An 8,497-nucleotide genomic window follows, 5' to 3' on the forward strand; every position below is an offset into this window, starting at 1 on the left:
GTGCCTGGGGGTACAGGGAGAGGGAGGGCATTGTCCTCCTTCCTCAGTCAGGGTGTCCCTGGGGTTGCCTTGGCTGTCCGCGTCCCCATAGGAGCTGGGCTGAAGCAGCCCGTCCGCCTGCCCACCAGGCTCCCAGACGTCCAGAGCATCAGGCAGACATGTGGTGGAGGAGCCTCAGACAGCCTCCCTGATTTATCAGGCTCTCCACGTCTCTGGCTGATGGATGACCCTCTGCTCTCCCTCCCTCCTCCCTCTGGACGCTGCTGTCTCCAAGGCCACCGCCCGCCCAGGGTGGGAGCTTGTGCCGGCAGGGAGAAGCCGGGCAGGCTGGCGAGGCCTCTGCTGGCCTGGCCTCCCTCCTTCCACAGCTGCCCTGCCTGTAACCCCAAGGTTCTCCCCAACAACCTCGGCTGGTTCTGGTTGGCCCGGCTGCCAATGTGCTTGATTCTTTCCTTCAGCCACTGTGAATTGAGCGCCTGCCGGCTATGGGCCAGGCACTGCGCTGGGTCCCTACCTCCCATGAGCTCACCCACAATGAACAGTAAACAGGACCTGAACTCAGCTGGCTTGTTCGGGTCGTCAGGCCTCTCGAGGAGTTGGCCTTGAGCTGAAATCTAAGAGGTGGGAATGAGCCCCCCGTGAGATGATGTGGTACAAGGATAATTTGGAGGAGTTGCTGGCTAGTGCAAAGGCCCTGAGGCAGACCTAGGCTTGCATCAATGGGCCTGGGCAGAGGAGGATAGGATGAAGGAAAGGAAATGGATTCCTCTTGAGGACTAAGTGTCCTCTGCCACAGCCTTGTGGGAAGGCGTCAAGTTCCAGTCACCACCAGGGCCACCAGAACCCAGGCAGGGCCCAGGGAGCAGGAAGACCCCACCGGCGTATCTGGGATGTGCTTCAAGTCCCAAGCTGGAGGCTGCGCCCAAAGGATCCCGCGTGGCAGGAGAGGGTAAGACCACCCTCTTTGTCCCCAGGACAGTGGCTGGCACAGAGCCACGAGCCCTGGCTTGCCTCAGAGGTACTGAGCAACCTTGGACAGGTCAGGTCACCTCTCTGGGCCTAGGTTTCCATGTTAACAAACATTGGCTGTGTTGTGGAAGGCTGCCTGCCCCCCAGCTTCTGAACTCTGGGACCCTGGGCGATTCCCGGCCCGCCCTGGGCCTGCAGCCTGGGCTCCCGGGGGTGAGTCCTGGGAAAGCCCCCGGGGCTCCGAAGGCATGTCAACTCTGAGCGCACAGCTTGAGGGTCACAAAGACGGAGCCGTCCCTCGAGGCCCTCAAGAAACTCGGGGAGGGGGGAGACAGACGCTGGAACAAGTCACGGAAAGTGAGATGAGCGCTGTAATGAGGCACAGACCCAGCCACGAGGGGGCGTCGTGAAAAGAATTCCTGGCCTCGGAGGAACAGCACCTGAGCGTCGGGGCAGCGCAGGTATGTGTGGTGGGGGGGGAACGGCGGGGGGGGGGGGGGGGCAGCAAGCAGAGGTGGAGCAGCCCGGCTGGGCGATGGGTGTGTTTGGGCACCGGGCTGGCAGTGCGAGGGGAGGCTGGAGGAGCTGCGAGGACCCTGCACCGTCCTGGAGTCTTTGACTGTAAAAGAGGACGCAGCGAAGTGCTCACACACTCACCCAGGAGGCAGGGGAGCCCTCGGGAAAGCAGCCCCCCGGGAGGCGGGCGGTGTAAGGCTCAGCAAGGCCATCAGGCCTCCACCCCCGGCCCCTGTAGGGCCCCGCTTCACAGCCCGAGCTGCAGCCTGCGCAACCGCCAGCCGTTCTGCCGGGACCCCTTCCTCCTCCATCCGCCCCCTTTGCTGACCTAACTCAGCCTTCACGTTTCAGGACTGAGGCCAAGGCCTTGCCTCCTGCGCGGGCCGGCCGGTCGCTGGGGATCTAGAGCTGGGGGCAGGGCGGGTAGGGCTGCCACGCTGCTAACCTGACTCAGACCCTGGGCTCTCCAGTGAGGTAGACGGTGAACAGCAAGGCCTGGCCCCGTGGGAGCGTAGGCCCCTGGGCCGTTGCCCTGTGTGTGTGTGTGTGCGGAGGGACGAGCCAGCCCAGAGCTGGCAGGTGCCACGAGGATGCCAAGCAAACCTCAGACAGGCTCGCCGCGCCCTGCAACGCACCTGCGCAGAGCTGTGTTCTGTCATCTTCGGCTGCAACGTGTAGCAGACTTGGCTGGTTGATAGGGGCTGGGAGAACCGTGATGTCAGCCACGTGTTAGCTCTGCCTCTTTCTGGTTGTGAGACCCTGGGCAATTGACTTAACCTTATTTACTTAATGAAAACAATTTTATTGTAATAATTATATGTTTATTTCAATGTGCAGTAGAGAAGTATAAACAGTGCGTCAATTCCCATCCCAGATATTATGGTTAGGACAGAGCTCACCTGGGTATTTAAAGCGTTTTTTAATGCACGTTGATTTAAAGTAAATAATAACGCAGGTCCCAGCTAAGAAGCTGGTGCAAAAGTGACCGAGGTTGGGGAACGCCAGGTTGCGGGGTGTCCTCTCTTTGGCTGTGCTTTGGGCTTTTGCTGGGGGCTTGGGACCCTCAGAGGTTTTCAGGTGGAAATGCAGGGACCAGCAGGCGAGGGTGTCTGCAGCAGCCGGGAGACTAAAGGAAGCTGCTCCGCCCCGTGAACCAGGTCTTCCTTCTCTGGTGTCTGATCCCCCCACCCTGCCTGGGCTGCAGACGTGATTTAGGAAGTAGCGCGGCGACACAGGGCACGGCAGGGCCCAGGGTGTGGCCATGGGAAGTGGTGGCTGACGTGAAGCCCTTGGGAGGGAGGTTGCTGGTACCGAGGGGTACCGAGCCGGGCTGTCATGTTGAGGGGCGAAGGCATCAGAAGCCGTGAGAATGGCACGGAGGGGGTGGGCGCCAGGGCACAACACGTTGGCAGAACATTAGAAGGATCTGGGGAGACTCCAGTGCCAAGGCATGGAGGAGGGCCAAGCTGGGCGAAATGGTGGGAGAGGCCCAGGTCATCAGAGGTCGTGTTTACAGAGAAGCAGGGATCTGCGAGCCACGGGGACAGGGCTGAGAGGCAAGCAGCAGTGGAAGGAAGCGTGGGGCTGGGGAACCTCAGAGCTGCGTGGGACACCCAGGCCACCAAGTTCATGGGACCAGGGTCTTGATGGGGAGTTAGGCAGAGCTCAGTCAAGGTGAGGCCTCAGGAGCTGGCGTCTCTGGCTTCTGGGGGACTCTGGAGGTCTCAACTCCCGTCCGGTGGAGACCCCTGCCCGCTAGGTCCAGGTCCTGGCTCCCAGCTCCCACCATTTCCGCTGTGGAGCCAGGATTAGGACTTCTCTTCAGGGGCCGGAGATTCAGAAAGGAACAAAATTTTAAATAATTATTATTTTTAAAGGGTACAATTAAAATCTTTTTTCATCATGGGCTTATTCTTTTCCTACTTTCCTTTTAACATCTTTTCCTACGTTTTTATAGTGGCAAAATATCGATAACGCAAATATGCCACTTTAACCACGTTTACGTGTATGATTCAGTGGGTTACGTACGTTCACGATGTCGCACAACCGTCACCACTATCCATTCCCAGACCTTTCTCATCATCCCAAAGAGAAACGGTACTTATTAAATAATGACCCCCCGCTCTCCATCCCCAAGCCTCTGGTAACCTCTGTTCTACCTTCTGTCTCTATAAATTTCTTGTTTAACAGGTAATACGTAGGTGTCGTGTAAATGCACGAGCAAAACATTTCCCTGACCCTACATACAGTTCCCTTCACAGATGGACTGTTTTTATCAATTTCCTGTTTGTTCTTTCAGAGGTGTCTTATGCATATATAAATGCATGTGTATATATATCTTTATATACAAAGAGAACACACTGTTTTATGCCTCTTCCTTTTTTATTAGACAATATATCTGTGACGAAAAGACTTTTAGTGCATCAGAATATCAATATATCCTCCATATTAGTGCACACAGAGCTGCCTTGTCCTTTTTAATGGTTACATCATAATATTCCATTGTAAAGGTGAGTCACACTGTATTTAACCTACCCCTTATCAATAGAAATGCTTCAATTTTCAATTTGCTACATTTATCTATTGTCAGCTCACACCCACTCTTAGTGGGGAAAAAAACGCAACAGCACCTAGTTAGCAAGAAGAACAAATTAAACATGATGAGATGCCCTTTCACACCAATTAGACCAGCAAAAATTCAAAAGTCGGGCGACATCAGGTGTGGATGGGGCTGTGGAGGAAGTGGAACCCTCAGACACAGCTGATAGGAATGAAAGGGTCATAACCACGGTGGAGAGCACTTGGCATTATCTGGTCAAGCTAAAGATACATATATCCTTCAGCCCAGCAATTCCCTATCCAGGAAATTGCAAAGAAACCCTCCCGTGTGGGCCAGGAGATAGGACTATCCATGGCAACAGGTTTGCAATAGCAAAGTGTGGGAGTCAACCTAAATGTCCGATGATGGGACTAAGGAGAAATAAATTGTGGTGTAGTCACAGAGTGGAATGTTATACAGCAATGAAAACAAACTATAGTGTACGCATCAGCAGGAGTAAATCTCACACACCATGGGAAGTGAAAAAATCAGTTGAATGAGGATGTGTACAGTATGATGCCGTTTATATGAAGTTTTAAGATGTGCAAGACAATATCATATATTGTTTATGGATGCATACATATTTAGTAACGTAAAAATGAATGCGTGAAATGATAATTGTGGAATTCAAGACAGTGACGGCCCCTGGGGAGAGCAGTGGGATGGAGGAGGAATATTAGGGGATTTCAAATGCATCTGTAATTTTTTAAATTGTGGTGAAATATATATAAAACACAAAATTTGCCATTTTAATCATTTTTAGGTGTAGCATTCAGTGGCATTAATTACATTCACAATATTGTGCAACTATCACTGCTCTCTATTTCTAAAACTTCCTTCGTTGCCCCAAGCAGAAACTCTGTGCCCATTAAGCTCCCCATTCCCCTCACCCCAGACCCTGGTAACCTCTAATCTACTTTCTGTGTTTATAAATTTGCCTATTCTAGACATTTCCTATAAGGAAAGTCATATAATTGTTGTGCTTTTGCGTCTATCTTCTTTCACGTAACATGTTTTCAGCTTTCGTCCAGGTTGTAGCATGAGCAGAACTCATTACTTTTCAGGGCTGAATAATATCCCATCGTATGGATATGCCACATTTTGTTTCTCCATTCATCTCTTGGTAGACAGGTGAGTTGTTTCCCTTTTGGCTGTTGTGAATGATGCTGCAATGAACATTAGTGTACAAGTATCTGTTTGAGTCCCTGCTTTCAGTTCTTTTGGGTGTGTACCTAGGAGTGGAATTGCTGGGTCATATGGTAATTCTATGTTTAGCTTTTTGAGAAACCTGAAATGTTTTGGTTTTAGGCTGGCTTGTGGGTCTTTATGTTATACTCTAGACCTTTTCTCTATGACTGAAATATTTTATAAATTTCAAAAGTAGAATGAATTGGGCTTCCCTGGTGGCGCAGTGGTTAAGAATCGCCTGCCAATGCAGGGGACAAGGGTTCGAGCCCTGGTCCGGGAAGATCCCACATGCCACGGATCAACTAAGCCTGTGCGCCACAACTACTGAGCCTGCGCTCTAGAGCCTGCGAGCCACAACTACTGAGCCCACGTGCCACAACTACTGAAGCCCGCGTGCCTAGAGCCCATGCTCCACAACAAGAGAAGCCACTGCAATGAGAAGCCCACGCACCGCAACGAAGAGTAGCCCCCGCTCGCCGCAACTAGAGAAAAGCCCGCACACAGCAACGAAGACCCAACGCAGCCAAAAATTAAATAACTAAATAAATAAAGTAGAATGAGTTAAAATTGGAAGCCACCATTTGCATTGTTAATATCTTCTGAACTGCATCATAATTCAAAGCTCTTTGAGGGAACATACGTGGCTATTGGCTCTCAGTTTCAAAACGGCCAGTTAGAGCTCCTGCCCATTCTAGCCCATTCATAATGCTGAAACATTCACACCACTCTAGAAGACGCTGGAACCAGCCCCTGGGCTCCAGCAGTCCCCAGGCCTCTTAGGGTGGGGGCAGAGGGCGCTGCCTCATCCTTGCTGTCATCTAAGCCTCAGGCTGCACACCCTGTCCTTCAGCAGGTTACTTCTGGAGCTTCCCCTAAGCATTCAGCATTATCCCTCCCTGGCATCTGATCTCCAGCCAGAGGCAGCCTGATCCTGGGCTAAGCCCCTCCTGCCAGGTGAGCTTCTCACCTCGGCCTCTTTCCAGTCCGGCAGCCCAGACCATGGCCTGTGTGGAGAGGGAGAGAGAGCCGTAGTCCCTCCACTCAGCCTCAGGGTGTAAGTCCTGGGTCAGCCTCCCGTGACCTTGGGCCAGGTCCTCCATCTCCAGGCCTCAGAAAGTGGGAGTTGTGGGTGCTGACAGACCTGTGGTCTGCAAACCACTGAACAAGTGTCCCAGGAGGAAAAGGAGACAAGCATCTCTTTGAGCCATTTAGCCCATCACGACAGCTCCAAGGACATTTGACATCTGTGAAATAACATCATTAGGTAAGTGTTAACTTTTCCCCACTGGTAGGCCCAGTGCTAGTAAATGTACTGTGACGAGTGTAATGTGTTTATGAAATGTGTATAATAAATTATCAGAAAGAGCTACATTTTTAATATTGCTTAATATATCCAGTTTGCCTGTCAGCAGCCACAGGCTATATGGCAGCCGCTTGCATCGACTCATTGTGCATCAGCTTACACGCTTCCAGGCTGAGGCCCCGGCATGGGCTGAGGAAGAGGCAGGGGGCGGCCAGAGTGGATGGCTCCCCTGTCCCTTCCTGATTTGCTCCCTGTCATCTGGAATCGAAAGAAAAATGGGGCTTTGTTCACCATCAGGCCCCCTGCAGGATGCAGCCTGGAGCCTGTCACAGGGTAGGTGCTCAATAAATACTTGTTACGGTGTGGATTCTTAGAGAAATGAATGGACAAGGGCCCCCAGAAGGCCCCTCTCCATCAAACAGGAAGTGCTTGGAATTTTTCCATCAGCCCCTGGTTTGGGTTAAAATTTCCTATCAATACAGAGAAACTTCTATCAGCACAGCAAGCCCAGAGCTCCTCCAGTAATCAGGGAAGGGTGGAGACTGGGGGTACATGTTAGACCAGGGCCAGGGAGGGTCCTTCCTCCCAGGGCACACGGACACCAGCCAGAGATGCCAGCCAAGGACGTCCGGCCAAGTGCAGGGTAGAGGTCATTTCCTCTAAATGCCTCTCACCTACTGGTCGCTCTCAGCCAGGAAAGAAGTCACAATGCCTGATGTGGGTGTTTCAGACTCCCTGTTGGGTGTTGGCCTCAGATACGCCACGTGTTTCTCCAGTGGTCATCCTGGCATTCACTGACTGGATGCTTTGAGGCTGGGCCCACCACTTCCACTTCTTCCAGACCCTCCCCAGAGCCAGCACCTGCAGAGCCAAGAGCCGGGGGCTGATCTTCCAGAAAGCCAGACCCACAGAAAGTCAGGAAGCCAGGAGGAAGTGATCAGCCCCCTCTGTCCCCACTCCCAGTGAACTCACGGGTAGAGCCTTGCCATCAAAGGGGCACAGGGTCAGGATATCCAGGCTCTCATTCCCAGTCACTGTACCTCCCGAAGCTTCAGTTTCCCCACCTGTAAGAGGGTGACAACACTCTCGTGCTCCTCAAGTGAATGAATTAGGAAAGGATGGTTCAGTGCCTGTGTCATTACGTAATCGCTTTGTGGTGCAGCCACCTCTAGGACAGATGTCACTCTGTGCCTAGTTAAGGACTAATCCCCTTAAGCATTCCTGGAAATGGGATACCCACTCACGGTGTTAGGCTTCCAGGCTCTCCTGTCCCTCCCTTGGCCTTTGACTCTTAGGCTGAATTTCTCTCCTACCAGGATCCCAGATGGTCCTTAGGGAGCCCCCAGGCTGGTTCATTCCTACTGTAACCCCTAAGACCCTTGGCCCCCCTCTCTGTTCCTCCTCAGTTTGGGCTCGAGGAGCCTCCAGGAGAGCTCTGGGGAGCAAGATTTTACCTGTGTTCCCAGCTCTGCTCTCTCGGGGTGAGAAGGGAGAGGCGGGGATGGGGGCAGTGGAAGCCCCCAAAAAGTCAGGACCCCAGCTCTGCCACCAGCCAGCAGTCACCTGGGCAAGTCACTGTGTCTGCGCTTTAATTTCCTCACCTGCAAAATGGGAACATTGTACCCTGCCTACATCGTGGGGTGATAAAAGGAATCAGTGGGATAACAGCTGTTGAAGGCTCCCGACAGAGTATACCGTAGGTTTCAAGGGTGGGTGGTGACCTTCACCACCCATTTCAGGACTTGTCGTGAAACAACATGTGGACCTCCATCACGTCTCACCAATGAGTCTCATCTCCCGAAGGGAAGGGTGAAGAGAAGGCCGACGCTGGTGAGCACCTCTTACCTGCCATGCTCTGCTAGATGCGGCCTCCCCACGATGCTGTGAGGTTGGCAGTAGCCCCATTTCACAGCTGAGGAAAC

Source organism: Leucopleurus acutus (genome assembly GCF_964270905.1).
Source record: "Leucopleurus acutus genome assembly, chromosome: 19".
NCBI classification, from domain to species: domain Eukaryota; kingdom Metazoa; phylum Chordata; class Mammalia; order Artiodactyla; family Delphinidae; genus Leucopleurus; species Leucopleurus acutus.